At 53.6% G+C, this 22,079-nt stretch overlaps 2 long non-coding RNA genes across 2 annotated transcripts; one reads left to right on the plus strand and one right to left on the minus strand.

Moving 5' to 3' along the window:
- Positions 1–111: 111 nt before the first annotated feature.
- Positions 112–1,948, minus strand: LOC138849842 (uncharacterized). Its single transcript, XR_011389063.1, has 2 exons — positions 1,331–1,948; positions 112–160 (listed from the first exon to the last, which is right to left on the minus strand). It is a non-coding gene; the product is annotated as an uncharacterized lncRNA (long non-coding RNA).
- Positions 1,949–17,115: 15,167 nt separating this feature from the next.
- LOC138849841 (uncharacterized) lies at positions 17,116–21,096 on the plus strand. The gene is made up of 2 exons (XR_011389062.1): positions 17,116–19,012; positions 20,652–21,096. It is a non-coding gene; the product is annotated as an uncharacterized lncRNA (long non-coding RNA).
- Positions 21,097–22,079: the final 983 nt, after the last annotated feature.

Raw genomic sequence — 22,079 nt, forward strand, 5'->3', positions numbered from 1 at the left:
CTACTGGCTTCCTTGGGCTTTGTTCTCCACTCAAACTTTCTCAATGTAATACTCACAAACAAAAGTTTTTATTTCTTCAGGCCAAGGTGTTAACCCACTGCACCACAGCACCACTGGCGAAAGTTTTTATTTCTTTAAACACACACACACAATGTTTCTCCTGTCAAAGAAATAAAAATGATTTTTCCTTTAGAAAGTTGATTTTTTTTTGCTACTAGTGAAAAAGTAGAAATCTTACAAAATGCAGTACTGAATTCTTTTTTTTTAAAGATTTATTTATTTATTTGAAAGTCAGAGTTACACAGAGAGAGAAGAGGCAGAGAGAGAGAGAGAGAGGTCTTCCATCCACTGTTTCACTTCCCAGTTGGCTGCAACGGCCGGAGCTGCACCGATCCAAAGCCAGGAGCCAGGAGATTCTTCCAGGTCTCCCACATGGGTGCAGGGGCCCAAGGACTTGGGCCATCTTCCACTGCTTTCCGAGGCCACAGCAGAGAGTTGGATTGGAAGTGGAGCAGCCAGGACTCGAACTGCCCATGTGGGATGCTGGCACTGCAGGCGGCAGCTTTACCTGCTACACCACAGCGATGGCCCTTGTACTGAATTCTTTTCTCATTACCAACCAAGTAAGTTAGGTTCCTGGAGGAGATTAGTACACTCATCTGTCTTGATTTGTATATATGCAAACCACTCCCTCTCATATTCCATGACCAGCAGGATAGTGTAAGGGTTAAATTATCCTAATCAGTAATCTGGCACTTTCATTCGCTTGGAAGGTGATGGTAGTGAGGAGGAAGAGAGTTAGGATATGGTTGAGTTATCATAGACTTCTTATTGTATGTATGTCCAAAATATTGCATGGGATGTACAAAAATTTGTTTTAAAATTTATCGTGTTTAGTTTGGTCAAAATCTGTTTCTGTACTTGGGTAATAAAAGTTGGTTCAAAGCAGCCTCCATATATGATGCTATGCAACCTAGCTTCACGTACAAACAAGACGTACTCTAGGGGCTGCTGCTATGGCGTAGCAGGTAAAGCTGCCACCTGTAGTGCCAGCATCCCATATGGGCGCCAGTTTGAGCCCTGCTGCTCCACTTCCAATCCAGCTCTCTGCTATGCCTGGGAAAGCAGTAGAAGATGGCCCAAGTGCTTGGGCCCTTACACCCACGTGGGAGACCCAGAGGAAGCTCCTAGCTCCTAGCTTCTGATCAGCCCAGCTCTGGCCATTGCGGCCATTTGGGGATTAAACAGAGATGGAAGACCAACTTGGGTCCTGAATGTTGCCTGGGTCTAGAACCTTTTTTTTTCTGAAATAAATTGAAATTTCACCCACCTTGTTACATTTAGCTTATCTTGGACTTTTCTTCAACAGTTGTTGAAAGTCAAAGTTAATTAATTCAGCACCTGCATTTTCCATTTGCTAACTCGGGTTAGCTAGGGAGGGCAGGGCTGGGAAGGCTTAGGCTGGATCTGGACCTTGACGACGAGTGCCATCCCAGCGGTGGCCTGAGAAAGATGGGAGTAAACCGCTGAAAGGGGCTCTCTGATCCCCGGTTAATATTAATCCCGGTAACCGCCGGGAACTCTGGTCGTCATCCTTGTTATTCTTGTCATCTTTTCTACTAATGAAATCCTCCAGGCCGTGAAAGCACAGGGAGAGAGGAGAACGTGGGAGCTGCGCTCTCCTGCTGGCTGTTCTGGGATGGCCCTCGCAGCGGGGGAGAGACGTGGCACCGTGCGGTTTTATGCCGCCAACGATGCTTACGCCTTAGGAAGCTTCTCAATGTGTTTCCTCCATGGGCGTCTGGGGCTTTTGTTTTCCGCTTTGCTTCGCCCAGAAGCTGGAAAGCGAACTCCCCTAACACGAACTTCCTCCGCTTCTATAAACTGACCCCTGGTGGTTGCTATAGCAACTGCAAAGCGCACAACCAGGAGCTGTGTAAACAACAAGTCCAATTCCCAGTTCAGGGGGAGGCCAGAGAGAGAGAGAGAGAGAGAGAGAGAGAGAGAGAGACAAGGGGGTACCAGGATACAATGTTTCTGAAAGACAGCCTTGAGAGTTGGAAACGCTGCAAAGCATCTACTCCCTCCCTCCCTCCTCCTCTCCTCTCGACTGCTGCTTGCCACCAGCCAGAGGAGGAGAGGAAAGGGTGGAGGAGGGCAGCGTGCAGGGGCCTGCCTTTGATGCTGAGGAATTGAACACCAGACAACTGAAAATGAAATCTAAACATTTACCCAGAGCCCTGAGCTAGCAATGTGCCAGCCTGACCCTGAAAAGCAAATAGGCAGTGTCGCGGCTGCACCTGCTCCGGGCGGGCGATGCCGGCCGTGCTCGGGCACCGGGCTGGGCGGCCCCTCGGCTACTCCTTGGTTTAATTCAGGCAGATCTGGAGGCAGACGCCGGGCGATTCCTGAGCCCTGTGCTGCTCGCATTTAATATTTTTTTCCCTTTTTTGGAAGGGAGGATGGATAGAGAAAGGCAATCGTAAAACAGAGCCCCTAAGAGTTTTGTAATCATGTAGCTACACACACACACACACACACACACACACACACTTTTTCCTCTCCAGGAACTTGGCTGCTGCTTGCAGGAAACTTTCTGCACATAATAGCCGAGGCTCCAGTATTATTTTCAGTTCTCTTCGGTTAACTCTCTCCCACCCTCTCCCAGGTTGCTTTAAAGAGATGTTTCTGTGGCTTAAACTGAAGCTGTGTGGTGCACAGAGCCTCACAGCTTCACCCTAGCAGGCTGACGCACAGAGGGAGGTTGGGGGGTGGGGGTGGCTGGGACTCCTGTGTTGTCTCTGCCTCTACCCTTGCCCGTGCAAGTTCTCGTCTCTTTCTATGAAAGCCAGCGTGCTCTCAGTCACCCTGGTAGGAAACCCAAGGTAAGGTACCACAGCGACAGCTGGCTTCTGCGTCTGTGTGCTCCACATCCAAAGATTCAGCCACCCACAGACCTAAAGAGGTCACGTCTGTTCTGCACATAGACAGACTTCCTTTCTGCCGTCCTGTAACAACTGTGTGCACGGCGGTCACCTGGGTTCAGGTGCTGTGGGTAAACTGGAGATGACCTGTGCGCAGGTTACATGCAAATACTGTGCCATGTTCTGTAAGGGAATTGGGAGCTGGTGGAGTATGCGTGGAGCTTCGTATCCATGTGGGAGTCCTGGAATGAATCCCCCACAGGTACCAGACTGGCTGTACTGTTACAATCATTGTGGTCATGATCCTCTTAACTTTCTATTCTAAAAATCTACTTATTTATATGAAAGGCAGGGTTATAGGGATGGGGAGACACACACACACACAGAGAATCTTCCTTGGTTGGTTCACTCCCAACCAGGGCTGTGCCAGGCCGAAGTGAGGACCCAGGTGCCTCTTCTGGGTCTCTTATGTGGGTGGCAGGGGCTCAGAGACTTGGGCCATTTTCCTCTGCTTTTCCCAGGCACATTAGCAGGGAGCTGGATAGGAAATGGAGCAGCCGGGACTCGAACCAGTGCTGATAAAGAGATTCCGGCATTACAGGGGGCAGCTTTCCTTTTATGCCACAATAGCACACTCATTCTCTTAACTTTTTTTTTTAAGATTTTATTTATTTACTTGGGAGGTAGAGTTACAGACAGGGACAGGGAGAGACAAAGAAAGGTTTTCCATCTGCTGGTTCACTCCCCAAATGGCCACAACGGCCAGAGCTATGTTGATCCAAAGCCAGGAGCTTCTTCCGGGTCTCCCACACAAGTGCAGGTTCCCAAGGACTTGGGCCATCTTCCACTGCTTTCCCAGGCCATAGCAGAGAGCTGGGTTGGAAAGGAGCAGCCGGGACTAGAACCGGCACCCATATGGGATGCCAGCGCCGCAGGCAGAGGATTAACCTACTGTGCCACAGCGCCAGCCCCCCTCTTAACTTTTTAAAGTGTTTGTGGATCTATTATTTTTTTAGATCCTCACAAACCCCCAGACATGTAAAGCAAATTATGTCTGTACTTGATTTTTCAGATGAGGAAATTGACATAAGGGAGAACAGAAGACCCGATTGCAAGGAAAGTTGCGGGTGTAAAACTTGGGTGAAAAGGAGTCTTCATTCTATTATCTGCCATTGAAGTCTCACCACCATTTTTCTTTCAAACCATATTCCTCGCTGTTGCCTGAGGACGGTGCGTTTTAAATTTATTCCTTTTCATTAGAAAGAAGAAATGACAATCTTCACCACAGTTCTTGCCTTGTGCACAACACCGCCTCTCCTACTGTCCCCTCTCTACGCCCTCTTTCTCCTCCCTCCTCCTCCTCCTTTTTTAATTATATCATAGGATGTGGCTCCCCCTTCCAGGCAGGGTGGAGGGCCTGTCTTTGTGGGATGCTTAGTGGCACCAAACAAAGGAAATCAGTCGGGTGGGCATTTAGCAGTGGGTTTAGTCGCTGCTTTGGCACACGTCAGTGTGCCTGGTTTGAGCCTCAGCCTCTCTGCTTCCAATCAGGCTTCCTGCTCGGATGCCACCCACATGAGGGACCCGGATGGAATTCTGGGCTCCTGGCTTCACCCTGGCGCAGCCCTTGTGAGCATCGGGGGAGTGACCCAGTAGAGAGAAGATCTTTCTGTCTGTCTCTCCGACTTTCAGATAAAAATGAAAATAAATTGTAAAGATGTTTTCACTTTCTCTCTGTAATTCTGCCTTTCAAATAAGTAAATCTTTTTTTATTATTTTTTATTTTTGACAGGCAGAGTGGACAGTGAGAGAGAGAGAGAGAGAGAGAGAGAGAGAGAAAGGTCTTCCTTTGTCGTTGGTTCACCCTCCAATGGCCGCTGTGGCGGCCAGCACATCACTCTGTTCCAAAGCCAGGAGCCAGGTGCTTCTCCTGGTCTCCCATGGGGTGCAGGGCCCAAGCACTTGGGCCATCCTCCACTGCACTCCCTGGCCACAGCACAGAGCTGGACTGGAAGAGGGGCAACTGGGACAGAATCCGGCGCCCCGACTGGGACTAGAACTCGGTGTGCCGGTGCCGCAGGTGGAGGATTAGCCTATTTAGCCATGGCGCCGGCCTCAAATAAGTAAATCTTAAAAACAAAAAACAAAAAACAAAACCCACAACAGCATCCCATAGGAATTATCTCAGTCCCTTCTGAGAAGAAGGTCCCCAGTGACCTAAGGACTTCCCGCTATTTTCCACCTCTTAGAGAGCCCGCAGAGGCCGATGCTATCGCACAGCGGGATAAAGCCCTGACCTGCAGTGCTGGCATCCCATATGGGCGTCGGTTCTAGTCCCAGCTACTCCTCTTCCAACCCAGCTCTCTGCTATGGCCTGGGGAAGCAGTAGAAGATGGCCCAAGTCCTTGGGCCCCTGCACCTGTGTGGGAGAACCAGATGAAGCTCCTGGCTCCTGGCTTCTGCCTGGCCCAGAGCTAGCCATTGTGGCCATCTGGGTGAGCGAACCATCAAATGGAAGACCTCTCTCTCTCTCTCTCTCTGCCTCTGCTTCTCTCTGTGTGTAACTCTGACTTTCAAATAAATAAATAAATCTTTTTAAAAAGAATATTATTCGGCCGGCGCCGTGGCTCAATAGGTTAATCCTCCACCTTGTGGCGCCGGCACACCGGGTTCTAGTCCCGGTCGAGGCGCCGGATTCTGTCCCGGTTGCCCCTCTTCCAGGCCAGCTCTCTGCTATGGCCAGGGAGTGCAGTGGAGGATGGCCCAGGTGCTTGGGCCCTGCACCCCATGGGAGACCAGGAAAAGCACCTGGCTCCTGGCTCCTGCCATCGGATCAGCGCGGTGCGCCGGCTGCAGCGGCGGCCATTGGAGGGTGAACCAACGGCAAGGGAAGACCTTTCTCTCTCTGTCTCTCTCTCTCACTGTCTACTCTGCCTGTCAAAAAAAAAAAATAAAAATAAAAAAAGAATATTATTCAGCTTCAGAAAGGAAGGGGAGTCTGACACATACTTCAACATGGAAAATCCCTGAGGACATTAATTAAGCTAAGGGAACTAAGCCTGTGGCTAAAGGGCACATCTGCCCGATGGCACTTACGCGGCGTACCTGGAGTCATCAAGTGACAAGAGACAAGGCAGAATCGCAGTGGCTGCGCACTCATTGCTGAATAGCTCTGCGTTTTCAGTTTGGGAAGAGGAAACAGTTCTGGAGATGGTGGCGCAACTCGGCGCATGGACTTTACCCTGCTGAACCACACACTGACAAATGGCTCGGGTGATACATAACATGGAGGTGTGTTTTATACAATACAAAGGTGAGAATAATTCTAGCAATATGTCACACTGAACCCAACAGAACCGGAGTGTGGTGGGCTTGATATACCATCAATACTAAAAAAAATTAACTAGATAGATCACATTGTTTCTTTGCAGCATGTCTTCAAAACCCGTTGTGTATTTTACACATTGTCAGCGCATCCCAGTGGCCAGGTTGGCAAGTGCACAGCAGCTCTGGGTGACCAGTGGTCTGCATACTGAGTGACAGTTTTATTTATTTATTTAAAGATTTTATTTATTTATTTGAGAGGTAGAGTTACAAAGAGGGAGAGACAGAGAGGTTTTCCATTTGCTGGTTCACTCCCTAAACGGCTGCAACAGCTGGAGCTGGGCCTATCCGAAGCCAGGAGCCAGGAGCTGCTTCCGGGTCTCCCAGGTGGGTACAGGGGCCCAAGGACTTGGGCCATCTTCTACTGTTTTCCCAGGCCACCGCAGAGAGCTGGGCCAGAAGTGGAGCAGCCAGGACTAGAACCTGCGCCTGTATGGGATGCTGGCGCTACAGGCGGAGGATTAACCTACTGCACCACAGCGCCGGCCCCTGCATGACTGTTTTAGACAATATTTGGTGGGAATGCAGCTCGAGGACCCCTTATGGTTGTTCTTGGTCCCCAGGTCTGTGAAGGCTGAGGCTGACGTCTGTGCCGCTTCTTTCCTCTGCTCTCACAGCACAGAACCTCCCGAGACCAGACACAGGGTTGGTCTCGCTGGGACCAAGTCTCCGACGCCGCGTGCGTTTCTCACCATCCAGTTCAGTCCTGACTCCAGCCGCCTGGACAGCGTGCTGGGGTTCCCAGGGAGGGCTCAGTTCCCACAAGCGCCCTCCCCCGCTGCAGATGCCCCGGCTAACAGGTGGGTCGCCAGGCTGCCCACGTGAGCTGCTCCACTTGGCTACAAAGCAGAGGCGGCTGCCACGACCCCTGTCTCGGGTTTGATCATGGGCTAGAATGGCTCACAGAATTCAGGGAAATAATGGACTTCCTCGCACCCACTCACTATGAGAAGATACAACAGGAGGAGCAGATGGGGGAGGTGGACCGGCCGACAGAGGGAGGAGGGGCAGGGCTTCTGTGCCCTCTTGGGTGTGCGTACTCTTATCCTCCAAGCCGGGAGCTCCCCGGCCCTGTGCTCTTCTACCAAGGCTGCATCACTTAGACACGATCAATGACAGAAGAGGCTCCCCGTCGGGGGCCGGCGCCGTGGCTCACTCGGTTAATCCTCCACCTGTGGCGCCGGCATCCCATATGGGCTGCTCCTCTTCCAGTCCAGCTCTCTGCTGTGGCCCAGGAGGGCAGTGGAGGATGGCCCAAGTCCTTGGGCCCTGCACCCGCATGGGAGACCAGGAAGAAGCACCTGGCTCCTGGCTTCAGATTGGCGCTCACCGGCCATAGCAGCCATTTGGGGAGTGAACCAATGGAAGGAAGACCTTTCTCTCTGTCTCTCTCTCTCACTGTCTAACTCTGCCTGTCAAAAAAAAAAAAAAAAAAAAAAAAAGGCTCCCCTACTGCTCAGGAAATGTCAAGGGTGTTAGGAGCTCTGTGCCAGGAACTGGACAAAGACCAGAATATTCACTTCTTACTATAACTTGCCCACCCCAGCGACCCACAGTCTGTGTGGTATAGCTAGCAAGGTGGGGCTGCCTCACCTCCTCGGGCTGAGAGAAACAGAGGTCATTACCCAGTGCTGGCACAGTCAGGTGTGGGTTAGCAGTTCAGGTAAGACTCAGAACATACCTTTGAGGTTAACTCACGGCTGAGCAAACATTAATAAAGAGGTAAGACCCCTCAGGACTGACAATATACAAGGCAAGAGGTCTGATCTGGTGATGAATAGGTAAGCTGGGGCCTTTGTCTCTACAAACAAAAAGGTGTGGGGTGGCATTGCAGTGCAGTGGGTTAGGCTGCCACCTGCAACCACTGCTTCCCGTATTGGAGCGCCGGCTTGAGTCCTGGCTGCTCCGCTTCCAGTCCAGCTCCTTGTTCATAAAACTGAGAAGGCAGTGGATGGTCCAATGCTTGGGCCCCTGCCACCCATGTGGGAGACCCAGATGGAGCTCCTGGCTTTGGCCTGGCCTGGCCCAGCCCTGGGAGTTGCAGCCATTTGGGGAGTGAATGGAAGATTAATTCTCTCTCTCCTCCTCCTGTATTCTTTTAAACACATACATACATACATACATACATAAATCTTATACAAGTTGTGATAAATCAGCTTCATTTCCTTTTTCTCCATTCTCCCAGCTCCCCTTCCTTCCTCCCTCCCTCCCTCCCTCCCTCCCTTCTCTGCCTCCTCCCTTTCTGGTGTGTTTTCCTGGGCCTTCTGGAAGGCAGCTACCTCTGTTTCAGCCTGATGGGAGCTGCTTGGCCTGCCCTCCCCCCAGCCTTGCTCTTTGGAAAGTCAGGGTCCAGGTGTGCAGGAGGGCAGAGACCTGGCCACGCGGCCCCTGCCCCCGCTCCGACCCTTGTCCCTGGCTGCTGTGGGAAGCTGCAGGCTTCCAGGAGAGCACTTCTCAGAGTGGGCGTCTCCTCCCAGCCCCCGACACCGCAGGGCAACCCACTGCTGCAAATCCCTGCACTTCCTGGCGCCACTCTCTCCCCTGTGCAGAAGTGGGTGCGGTGACTGCGGGTGGTTGGCAGGGGCGGGGCGGGGGGCTGTGTGCACCTGTGAGCATGCGCACAGGCGTGGGTGCCGTGGGATGTGCACGTCCGGAACTAAACAGGGGGTGGGGTACAGGGAGAAATGGTCTTGTTTCGGTTTCTAGCACAGTGTGGCAACCTCAGGGGCCATTTCCTCCTGAGGGAAGTCAAGGGGACAGCTGTCGCCAGCCAGCCAAGCCCTGTTGTCACTGAGGGTGGCAGCGGTGGCAGCTGCACAGACACAGCTGCCAGGCTGGCGCTGCTCAAAGCTCGCAAGGGGCAAGAGGCTGGGAGGGCAGGGCTGTGGCTGCCTCCCCCCAACACCTCCACACAACACTGCCACCCTCCCACGCACGGGCCTGGCGGCTCCCGGTTTGCACAGTGCACAGGTTTGGGCGGTCTCACTGCTGCCTTGCACATCTGCCTCCTGCTGCCGCATGAGGACTGCTGGCCCCTGCTACCCTCATGTTCAGACACTCAGCTTTGTCTGCTGCACAGGCTCCAAGGAGACCCAGAGCCGGGGTCAGCCAGCAGGAAGCCCCAGCAGCGCAAGGCCTCTCTCCCAGGCACAGCTTTGGGAAGCAGGCTCTGTGCATCTCCACGCTGCTCTTTGGCGTCACCTTCGGGGTCCTGCCAGGTCCTCCCCCCTCCACTGAGGGCTGCAGGAGATCTTCTGAGGCCACTGCCAGCGAGCTGGCCCCGCCTCACGCCTCATTCCAGCATTCCCCACGCTGCAGGCTGCAGGGAGCGCCTACGGCATTCCACCCAGAGCCAACAGGGGTAAAGGCACCGAGGGTGTGACTTCGATTTCCCCTCTGGGAATACACGTTCCGCAAACCTTTGCTTCCTAGACATGCACAGGATGTGGAACGGGGGCCACGTGGTGCCTGTGCCAGTCTGGGATGGGCACCGGTGGCGGCTCAGCCAGAGAGAGCCAGGACTTGAAGCTGCAGTTCACACAGAGACCAGTCGGGCTGTGTAGGCGGGACTTGAGATGAGGCAGCAGGGAAGACCAATAGCTGAGCCGGAACCCCAAAGCACCCACCTCTGTGCACAGGCATGACCAGGAAGGGCACTGGCAAAACAAACAGCACTGGGGGACTGAATCCTTCTGGGGAGAGCCTGGGATGAGGACCCTGGGCGTGTGGGGGGTGGACCAGTGGATGGAGACGCTCTTGCTCGCTCTCTCCCTCCCTCTCTCTCTCTCCCTCCCTCTCTCTCTCCCTCCTCTGTCTCTGCCTTTCAAGTGAATGAAAATAAAACCAACATGTAGGGAAAACAAAACCACTGAAATGAAAGCTTGCATTTTACGGTGTCGTGCATTGTATCTCAAGTTTAAAAAATTAACAAAAACAGTTCTTGGAAAATGGGCTGAAGAGGTATGTTTATTTTGGTGCACAGGGCTGTGCAATCCGTGCTCAGCTTCTCAGGGCCTCACTGTCCCCTCAGAGGGCTGCCCTGTGTGTGGCTGACTGATCACTTCTTTTTTATCTTGTAGAAAAAAGATCTCAGGCAAAAATGTGAAAGCAAATTGGTGATACTTAAGCCATTATTTCTGCTATTTCCTACATATTTCAATGAATTTTTAAATAATTATTTTTAATTATTTGAAAGAGAGATCTTGCTGGTTCACGTTACAAATGCCTACAACAGCCAGAGCTGGGCCAGGCCAAAGCCAGGAGCCAGGAGCTCCATCCAGGTCTCCCACTTGAGTGGCAGAGACAGAGGACTTGATCCATCACCTGCCGCCTACCAGGCACATTAGCAGGGAGCCGGACGAAGAGGAGCTGGGACTCGAACCGGGCGGGCCCACAGGGTCTGTGGGTGGCTCAGGTGCAAGCAGCAGCTTAACCTGCTGTACCACAACACCTGCCCCGACTCTAGTTAAGAATCAATATATTTCAGGCCGGCGCCGCGGCTCACTAGGCTAATCCTCCGCCTTGCGGCGCCGGCACCCCGGGTTCTAGTCCTGGTTGGGGCGCCGGATTCTGTCCCGGTTGCTCCTCTTCCAGACCAGCTCTCTGCTGTGGCCAGGGAGTGCAGTGGAGGATGGCCCAGGTGCTTGGGCCCTGCACCCGTATGGGAGACCAGGAGAAGCACCTGGCTCCTGGCTTTGGATCAGTGCAGTGCGCCGGCCGCAGTGGCCATTGGAGGGTGAACCAACAGCAAAGGAAGACCTTTCTCTCTCTCTCTCTCTCTCACTGTCCACTCTGCCTGTCAAAAAAAAAAAAAAAAAAAAAAAGAATGAATATATTTCTAAGAAGGAGCTGGGAAATCTTAATTCTACTTAGCAGATGTTGTTCGGGAAGCCTGTCTTTCTCGTGCATTTTCACGGTGGCATCGTGGGCTCTCTCCCTTCTCTCCTCCTCTGTGCAGACTCCAGGCAGGGCCAGGGGTGCTGGCTTCACGTGGGGACAGTGGAGGCTCTGCCTCCCCGCCCCCCTCTCTCTCTGCACCTCTGCAGGGCTGCGGCAGCACCCAGCGTTGGCCTGGGCATCGTGGCATCTGGGTGCCGCCTTGTTGCAGCCCTGCAGCAGAGCGAGGCACCACACTGCCTGTCTCTGTGTCCGCTGCCCACCTCTCGCAGGAATGCACGGTCATTGCGGAGACCGGGCAACGAGGGCTTTGCACAGTGGCCTGCAGAGGGAAGATAAGTCACCTGGAGGAAAAACTAGAAGTGGAAAAGCTGCAGCTGGGATCTCAGGCCTGTGGCTCAGGAGCCACCAGGAAGGGCCTGGCTTTCCCAGGGAGGGACCTGCATGGTCCCTGGACATCTTCTGGTGGAGCCCCACCATGCGGTGGCCCCTTTGGGCAGTGTGGTCTCCCTCCAGCCAGGCCTGCAGAGTTACCCTGGAGTACCCACCTCTGCAGCGCCCTATGGGCTGTTCCCAGCTAAGGGGCCCCTGCTTCAGACATTCACAGGAGGTGGAGGGTGGCTCAGGAACTGGTAGGACTGGTTTCCAGTGCTGGTGGCCTCCAGGAGACGCCTGGGGACTTGGTGAAGAGCAGCATTTGGGGTGGGTGGAGGGCAGAGTGCATTAGAGACTGGAAAAGCTTCTGGAACCCCTAACTATTTTTTGGCTGTCTGCTCCTGCTGTTTTGCGCCCAGGCTATGATCCTGTGATGTGGCAGCCTCTTTGGCATACAATGGGACTAAAATCCAAGTGCCCACGAGCCCCGAAAAAGTTCTCAAGGATCTTTTTTCCTCTCTGTAATGCTGGCTATCATCTTAGGAAAAGTTAAGACTCCCAAGTCATTTTCAACTTGGTGCATGTGACTTTGTGATTTGGATTTTTTTAAAAAGGGGAGAGGTTCCTTTTAGGGAGAAACTGTATGGTTGTTGCTGTGTGATATACTTTGAAAACCCAGATCCGAAGGAGAGTCGCTGGATCGTGCCACGTGAAGTGTCTCCTGGTGTAGCTGTCGCAGTCCTGGCAGCCAGCGTTGGTTGGATTTGCAGTGTCTCAGTGCTGGGCAGTTCGTTTTGCTGTTTCTCCCGTGTTTCTGAGAAGAGGTGGCAGGGGACTCTTGGCCTGGACTACTGATCAGTGGTTTCTGAAGACAGGGAGATGTTTACTTTCCGAGAACATTGGTCTCACCTGCATTTGCAATAGAAAAAAGGAGCCACTATGAAACGCCAGAGTGAGCGCTGGCTCTCGGGAAGCGGGCTGATGTTTGAGACAGAATTTCTCCTCCTTCGGGCTCAGTGCTGCGGCATAGCAGGTGAAGCCACTGCCTGCAGTGCGGGCACCTCCTATGGGTCCCAGCTGCTGCATTTCCGATCCAGCTCCCTGCTAATGTGCCTGGGAAGAGGCGGAAGATGGCTCAAGTGCTTGGGCCCCTGCATCCCCATGGGAGACCCCGAGGAAGCCTCTGGCTCCTGGCTTTGGATAGGTTGCGGTCATTTGGAGAGTGACCAGCAATGGAGGATCTCTCCCCCTACCCCTGTAACTCTGTCATTCAAATCAATCAATCAATCAAACAAAAAAAAAAAAAAAAAGGAATTTCTCCTCCGTCTACACACGCTTGCAATCACTTTCCCGCGGCCCGATCTTTGGCGTCACCTCCATATCATGTTTTTCCAAAGCCCTCGGAGGGGAGGTTGCAGCGGCTGCACGTGGGGTTTCCTTCCCTTGCAGTCAGACCTGTTGCCTCGGAGCATTGTCCTCCCTTCCTCCCCCAGAGGAAAGTCCCTGTGGCCCCTCTCTGAACAGTGCTTTTCCACTCTTTCGTAATCTGTTATTGTGACCCTGAGGGGCGGAGAGAGAAGGCTTTGGCAGGACGCACTTCACAGTGAGCCAGCCCCGATGGTAGCAGTGCCTGGTCCCTGACACCATGGTGTGGCTGTGCCTGACACCCGCATCCTTCCACACCGGCCCAGGCTCTGGGTGTGTGTGTGCATGTGTGTGCATGTATGTGTGCACGTGTTAGAGAAAGGTAGAGACAGAGAGGGTAAAGGTAGAGGTATTAGAGAGAGCAGGGGCATCCTACTTTTGAGTTACTTTTTTCCCTGGAATTGCGAGAAATTGGGTTGCCACCCGAATCCTTTACGAAAAGGTCTACACTTGATGCCAGAAAATGTGGTCTGAAATGAAGCCCTTGATGCTAGGAAAGGAAGGGTGGGTGTGTAAGGAAGGCCCTGGCGTGTCAGGAGCCAGGAGGGGAGGTGGAGGCAGAGGCCACCGCCCCAAGGTGCCCTCAGAGGGTGAGGGCTGATGGCACCCGGGCAGGAGCACGGGCTTTGCTCCTTGGACCCAGACTCAGTGCCCCTCTCTCCACAGTCCTCTCCCCTCCTCTTGCCCTGGTTGCCGTGGGCAGATGCTTCTGCCAAAGCCTGCTTCATCCGATGAAGTGGAGGGGAAAGCTGGTTTGCTGCTAATTGGACTTAGTGCAGGCAATTAGGGTTAAGCTGGCATGAGGGGACCGTCAGACGCTGGGGTTTTCAATGTTTTTCCTCCCAGTCCTGGGAAATTCTCTCAGGATCTGAGGGGTTGTAAATCAGGACACTGCTTTGTAGTATCAATATTCCCTACCACTTTAAACCTGCCAGTCAGTGCATGAATGGCCATTTCATGTGTCCATTCATACGTGTGCATGTGTATATGTTGATACGTGCATGTGTATTCACACTAGACATACACTTATTACTAAATGTTTACCTGGAGACACACACACACATACTCTGCATCGTATCTAGTGTGATAGAGTAGGGTATAGGATAGTATCTAGGATATGGTACAGAGTCTCTATCCCTTTCCCTCTCCCTCTCCCTCTCCCTCTCCCTCTCCCTCTCCCTCTCCCTCTCTTTCTCTCCCCCTTGCCCTCTCCCTATCCCCCTCCCTCTCCCTCTCTTTTTCTCCCCCTCGTCCTCTCCCTATCCCCACCCCTCTCCCTCTCCTACTCCCTCTCCCATTCCCTCTCCCTCTCTCTCTCTCTCTCCCCCCCGTCCTCTCCCTATCCCTCTCTTTCTCTCTCTCTCTCTCCCCCTCATCCTCTCCCTATCCCCCTCCCTCTCCCTTTCCCTCTCCATCTATATCACTCAGCTTTTGGTTACTACAATGAAATAGATAAGACAATCTACTTAGGAAACAAGGAGATTTATTTTGGCTCACCAGTTTGGAGGTTCACAGTCCAAGATCAGGTGGGCACCATTGGTTTGGCCATCTGGTGAGGCTGGAGGGTGGTGTAGCGTGTGTGAAGGAGTGATGGTGTGATGAGCCAGGAAACACAGAGAGACAGAGACAGGGTCAGGGGGGAGGGCAGCTTGGCCCAAGGCAGGCTTATATAACCAACCCTCTTGTGAGACCTACCTTCTGAGTGCACGCCCACAGTGACCTAAGCACCTCCCACTAGGCCCACCCCTTAAACACCTTAATTGGATCAAGTCTCCGCTTTCCTAGGACCATTAACTTAAGACTTGATGACAGAACCTTTGACACCCAAATTTATACTCAAACCAGGTCAATAATAGTAAGATCACAGAGTAGTTTCCTTTTTGTTTTCTTTTTTTAATTTTAGATTTTGTTTATTTATTTGAAAGGCAGAGCTACAGAGAGAGAGAGAGAGAGTGCGCTTCCTTCCACTGGTTCACTCCCTAGATGGCTGCAATGGCCAGGGCGGGGCCGGGCTGAAGCCAGGAGCCAGGAGCTTCCTCCTGGTCTCCCATGTGGGTGCAGGGGCCCAAGGACTTGGGCCACCTTCTACTGCTTTCCCAGACCACAGCAGTGGGCTGGAGTAGAAGCGGAGCAGCCAGGACTTGAACTGGGGCTCATGTGGGATGCCAGTGTTGCAGACAGCAGCTTCACTCACTGCATCACAACACCTGCCTTCTTTTTGTTTTCTAAATTGCTTAATCTTTAATTCCGATCCACAGTCAGCCATTCATAGATGAGGAGGCTGGGACAGTTGTTCCTAGGCCTTCTACTTCCTTCCATGAAAGGAAGTTTTCTATGTGCACCGGGTTCCTGGGTGTTTTAAATCATCACCTCTTCATTCATATTTCTGATGTCGCTTTTCAAATCTTAGACCACGCACCTAAAAGCCGATGTGTCTGCTGATCCATGGCTTTGACCCTGGCAGAGCCCCAGCCCAGGCTCAGCCACTGTGGACGTTTAAATAAATAAAAAATAAAATTAAGAAAAAATCAGAAGCCGGCGCCGTGGCTCACTAGGCTAATCCTCCGCCTTGCAGCACCGGCACACCGGGTTCTAGTCCCGGTTGGGGCGCCGGATTCTGTCCCAGTTGCCCCTCTTCCAGGCCAGCTCTCTGCTGTGGCCCGGGAGTGCAGTGGAGGATGGCCCAGGTGCTTGGGCCCTGCACCCCATGGGAGACCAGGAGAAGCACCTGGCTCCTGCCATCAGATCAGCGCGGTGCGCCGGCCGCAGCGTGCGGGCCACGGCGGCCATTGGAGGGTGAACCAACGGCAAAAGGAAGACCTTTCTCTCTGTCTCTCTCTCTCACTGTCCACTCTGCCTGTCCAAAAAAAAAAAAAAAAAAAATCAGAAGCAGGTGCATCTATTTCCCTGACCGACTCATCCAATCACTCCACCCTTTCTTCAGTTTCGGCAGGCGTGGGCTCACGGCCTTCTCTTTGGAAAGCCCCGTGGCTGCTCCAGATGGGTGTGCGTCCGTGTTTGTGTAGCAGTGTGTGTGAGACATCGGGAGCTTACACGCAGACACCCGCAGCGTGCACAAATGCACCCTCACACACAGTGAAGTGCTTATTTCTCCTCTGTCTGCAGAAATTCCTCAGCCATTCCCCCTGCCCCTGCGTCACAGTCAGCCACCTGCCTTCCAGACAGCAACTGCCATCTGCGTTTCCTTCCTGGCTCCCAGCGACCTCAAAGAGGAGGCCTCCGGGAGAAACAGATGCAGACCCAACCTCCTGATCTGCCTGGGGTTTCCATAGAAACACGGAGGGTTCTCTCCAAGATCGGGGATGCAAAGCAAGGAGAATGATGATGCAGGCCGGAGAGCTGCTCCGGCTGAACGTTGCCCCAAGTTTTCTTTACTTTCTTTTTTTTTTTTTTTTTTGACAGGCAGAGTGGACAGTGACAGAGAGAGACAGAGAGAAAGGTCTTCCTTTTTGCCGTTGGTTTACCCTCCAATAGCAGCAGCCAGCGCGCTGCGGCCAGCGCACTGCGCTGATCCGAAGGCAGGAGCCAGGTGCTTCTCCTGGTCTCCCATGGGATGCAGGGCCCAATGACTTGGGCCATCCTCCACTGCACTCCCGGGCCACAGCAGAGAGCTGGCCTGGAAGAGGGGCAACCGGGACAGAATCCAGTGCCCCAACCGGAACTAGAACCCGGGGTGCCGGCGCCTCAGGTGGAGGATTAGCCTAGTGAGCCGCGGCGTCGGCCAACCCCAAGTTTTCTACTGACAACTCGCCTCGTGTGTGATTCCTGCCGGAGTGTGCATTTTCCAGGTGAATCTTTTCTGTGTCGCCCTGGCCCGGCAGTGTCTATGAGAGCTGCTGTCCCGCACACTCAGGGCTGGGTGCTCCATCACACCCAGCCTCCAGCCGGCCGGCAACTCCTGTGAACTGGGCTGAGATGCAGATCCTCCTCAGAGGGAGTGGCAATGATTTTTTTAATGTATTTTTTAAACTTTTATTTAAATATAAATTTCAAAAGTACAACTTTTGGATTATAGCGGTTTTTCCCCCATAACCACTCTCCCACCCACAAATCATCCCATCTCCTACTCCCTTTCCATCCCATTCTTCATTAAGATTCATTTTTTATTTTCTTTATATGCAGAAGATCAACTTAGTATATACTAAGTAAAGATTTCAACAGTTTGCACCCACACAGACACACAAAGTATAAAGTATTGTTTGAAGACTAGTTTTACTGTTAATTCGCATAGTACAACACATTAAGGACAGAGATCCTACAGGGGGAGCAGGTGCACAGTGACTCCCATTGTTGATTTAACAATTGACACTCTTATTTATTATGTCAGTGATCACCCGAGGCTCTTGTCATGAGCTGCCAAGGCTATGGAAGCCTCTTGAGTTCATCAACTCTGACTTTATTTAGACAAGGCTATAGTCATAGTGGAAGTTCTCTCCTCCTTTCAGAGAAAGGTACCTCCTTGTTTGATGGCCCCTTCATTCCGCTGGGATCTCACTCCGAGATCTTTCATTTAGGTCATTTTTTTGAGTGCCAATGATTAGAGAGACAAGGGGGTGTGGGTGGGACACCAGCCCCGGGCCTCCAGCTCTGAGCTTGGATGGCTAAGTGAAGCCTCCCTTCTGGCCCTGGCTGGTCCATCCAGAATAAGGGCCCTGTCTGCCCAGGGGATCTGAGGCCGGTGTCTATGGCCTGAGGATGGTGGGGAAGACACTCAGAAGTCCGCCTTGACCCTGGTGTGCACAGCCTCAAGGGCGTGGGAGGTTCGTCTGTGCTGGAGCTACTGGCGTAGGGGGAGTGGGGAGGAGCAAGGGGGCCCCGGGCCCTTCCAGCCGTGGGCCTCTCGAGGACGGATCCTGTGTGGTGGGCACCACTGAGGTTCGTGTCTGAGGACGCCCTTCTTCCCATTTCTCAGGGATCTTCACTTCTGCCTTCAAAAGTCACCATTCACACATCTGTCCTGGTGCTTTGTTTTCCGGCTCTGCCCCGCCCACCCCCTCCAAGACCTGACTTGTCTCTGCAGGCCTGCAGCCCTGGTCATTCCTCCTCTAGGCCCGAGTTTGGTTGTGTTGAGCAATATCAACCCCTCGTTGTTGCCAGGCTGTATTTACACCCGTGCGCTGTGTAGCGGTATTTGTGTCGGTGATGGGTTCTGCACACAGCCCGGGTATGTGGGAGGCTACGCTAGGCAGGTTTACGTGAGTGCGCTCTCTGGGTGTGATGTTGGCGCCGTAGGGAACTGCCTAAGGATGCAGTTTTCAGAACGAGTCCGGGATTAGAGCCCCCAGGGAGCTAAGGCACTGCTCGAGTGCAGGTATCGCAGCCTAGCCCCCGCCCCACGCGTGGCTCTGATTGCAGAGAAACACTCTGCCTGGGAGAAAGGGGCAACACAGTGCACGCGTACGCAGATCACTCCCTGGTGGGCTGGGACCTTCCTGTGGTCCTGTCTTGGAGACAGCCGTGCTGTCCTTTGGTTTGCTCTGCTCTGCTCATCTCCGTGCCTTTCCAGGGCTGCCCGTGTTAGGAAAGTGTGCCCGTCTCGGGCTGTTCTGGCCTTCCACCGCCAGCTGCTGTGGTCTCTTCGATATCAGTTGCACATTCGGCGCCACAGTACTGTTGCCTCCTCCGGCGTGTGACGCGTCCTCCAGGCGCCGCCGGCTCCCTGTTCCAGGCTGCTTGACTCTAGGCCTGGCGTCTTCAGTTCCTCAGCCCCGCTCGCTGCTCCTGGCTTCCTTGCCTGTTTTTCCCTTTGACCCCAGTACGGCCGTCCACCCGCTAACATCCCGGCTTCACCTCTGAGCTCCATCCGCCGCTACCTCTCGCCTCTGCCCTCTGCGACCTGTGGATCCTCCTGTGCCCGTGGGTGCCCAGAGGGTCTGCCAGGCCCCCTCCCCCGCCACGGAGGCACCCGGCCCGTCCTCTGGCGTGGAGGAGGACACAGATTCTGCGTTCACTTTGTATCCTCAGCACTTGGCCCAGCTCGGGGCGTGGTAAGGACTCCATAAACATTTACACAGTCCATCATGGAACAACAGGCTCATTGTCTCTGTCCACGGGCAACCTGTGGGTGCAGGAGGCTTGCTCCTTGTATCTATTTTCTTTTTCTCTGCAACGGGGGGGCGGGGGGGCTGCTCTTGAAGACTCCTTCTGGAATTTTTTCCTTTGATGTTTTTGTCCTGCTTTCTCCACCCTTTGGCTGGGACGGGATGCGGCTGGCACTGCGCGGGGTGTGCGTGGGGTGAGGTGGGGTACACATGTCTTGTTTCTCCTTCTGCACAGACTCCTACTGGCCTGTTCTGGAAATGTCCAGGCCCAGATCTGGGCCTGAGACCTGAGTTGGAGCCAGGTGAGGCTCCCCAGCGTCTGCCCTCCAGCCCAGGCTAGATAAAGGCTGTTTGCCTCTGTCAAGGGGACAACGTTCACTCCTGCGCCTATGTGGGGCCAGGTTCACCCCTGACTTGGCGCTAACTCTGTTGTGGAGGTTGTGGCTGTGGCTTTTTTTTTTTTTAAATTTTTGACAGGCAGAGTGGACAGTGAGAGAGAGAGAGACAGAGAGAAAGGTCTTCCTTTGCCGTTGGTTCACCCTCCAATGGCCGCCGTGGCCGGCGCACCGCACTGATCCAAAGGCAGGAGCCAGGTGCTTCTCCTGGTCTCCCATGGGGTGCAGGGCCCAAGTACTTGGGCCATCCTCCACTGCACTCCCGGGCCACAGCAGAGAGCTGACCTGGAAGAGGGGCAACCGGGACAGAATCCGGCGCCCCGACCGGGACTAGAACCCGGAGTGCCAGCGCCACAAGGCGGAGGATTAGCCTGTTGAGCCGCGGTGCCGGCCCGAGGTTGTGGCTTTTCACTTGGTTAACTCCCTAAGGAAGGCAGCTGCCCCTGCACTAGGATACCTGAACAGAGCACTTTCTTACCAAGCTAAAGGCAGGGGAGTACTAAGGAGGCAAGAGGCTCCACCCTCAGCAGCAGGCTAGCAAGCAGCCTGTCTGCGTCACACGTGCACCTGTCCTACTCTGGATCCATTCTGTCCGGGTTGTATTCACGACTGTACATTCTTATTCACATTTTTGACGCACTTGTTCGGAGAGAAGCCCTGCCTGTGTCTGTGTTTGTTTGTGCTTGACCTTGTTGTCCCGAAGTTGAGGGCTGTGGGGGTGGGAGGTGATTGTATCAGCCCTGAGATGGCCAGGATGGGGGGTGGGCGTTCACAGGGGGTGCTGCAGCTGCCAGGGGCAGGGTCTGCGAGCTCTTTCTAAAATATTCAGGAATTTAAGACTTTCTGAATGTCTGGTCGGCCACGGCAGGAGCATTTGCAGACGGGAAATCCGCAAACGCTCTCTCAGGACTGGCTCCGCTTCCCACCCAGCTTCCCACTGATGCACACCCAGGGAGGCAGCCGGTGACGGCTCAAGTACCGGGGCCCCCGCCACCCATGTGGGAGACCCAGGTGGAGTTTCAGGGTCCCGGCTTCGGCCTCCCCAGCCCTGGCTGTTGTGGACATCTGGGGAGCGAGAACTAGGTGGAAGATTTTTCTCTTTCAAATAGAAGAAAAATCAAACAAGCAAGAATGGAGCTGCCCGAGAGGTATTATGGCTGGTTAGCTCATCATCATTGTTATTTTTTCAGTGTTGAGCTTGATCAAGGACACGTGTTGATAACGGACCAAGAAGAGTGAAAGCATCCACAATAAGGTGGAGGACGCTGTTTGACGTCAACATCCGGGCACTGTGGGAGATGCTTTTTGGCGACCTGCTGGGGGTCATCCAGAAGTGCAGCCCTTCTCCCGACGCTGCAGAGAGGGGCTGAGCTCCTCTCCTGGACCCCCTCCAGAGACTTGCCCTTGGCTGAGGGAGGATGGCCTGCCCCTCCCCCACCACGTTACTCCACCCTCCCACCCCCACCCACACACACAGAAGTCTGCCCGGCCTCAAGGGGAAACACCTGCTCTAAGCTGCTAGCATTGAAGCCACCAGCATCTTTCAGTTTTCCCTAATTAAGAGCAATTAGGCAAACACTTGAGACTGAAACACGGCGTTGACGTTATAATAAAACCGGCACATTTGGGACTTTTTTTTTCTTCGTGGTACAAACCCTGTCAGTTCTCTCTCTCTCTCTCTCTCTCTCTCTCTCTCTCTCTCTCTCTCTCTCTCTCTCTCCTTGCAGATAAATAAAATAATAAATTTTTTTGACAGGCAGAGTGGACAGTGAGAGGACAGAGAGAAAGGTCTTCCTTTTGCTGTTGGTTCACCCTCCAATGGCCGCTGTAGCCGGCGCACCGCGCTGATCCGAAGCCAGGAGCCAGGTGCTTCTCCTGGTCTCCCATGGGGTGCAGGGCCCAAGCACTTGGGCCATCCTCCACTGCACTCCCTGGCCAGAGCAGAGAGCTGGCCTGGAAGAGGGGCAACTGGGACAGAATCCAGCGCCCTGACTGGGACTAGAACCCGGGGGACTGGCGCCGCAGGTGGAGGATTAGCCTATTGAGCTGTGGCGCCTGCCAAATTTTTTAAAGAAGAAAAAGCTGAAGCCAAGAAGAGGAGTCCTCTATCCTGCCTCTGTTTCCAGTGCCCGGCGGACAACATTTTGGTGTGAAATTCCTCATTCCGTGTTAGATCTCTTCACCAGGGATTCCTTACTCAACTCAGATTCCTTGCTCCAGGCCGACTTGCACAGAGGAGGAGCATCAGCAACCTAAGGAAGCCTCTGGGAGAACCCAGTCACCCCGCTCACAGAACCTGTTCAGGAGGTATTTCCGAACACGGACGTAAAATGGCTCACTCAGAAGAACGGTGCACAGGGCCGGTGCTGTGCTATGGTAGACTAAGCCTCCATCTGTGGTGCCAGCATCCCAGATGGACACCGGTTCAAGTCCCGGCTGCTCCTCTTCTGATCCAGCTCTCTGCTATGGCCTGGGAAAGAAGATGGCCCAAGTCCTTAGGCCCCTGCACCCTTGAGAGACCTAGAAGAAGCTCCTGCCTCCTGGCTCCAGATAGGCACAGCTCTGGCAGTTGCAGCCATTTGGGGAGCGAACCAGTGGATGGAAGACCTCTCTCTCTC

This window comes from Oryctolagus cuniculus, chromosome 5 (genome assembly GCF_964237555.1).
Source record: "Oryctolagus cuniculus chromosome 5, mOryCun1.1, whole genome shotgun sequence".
Classification (NCBI taxonomy): Eukaryota; Metazoa; Chordata; class Mammalia; order Lagomorpha; family Leporidae; genus Oryctolagus; species Oryctolagus cuniculus.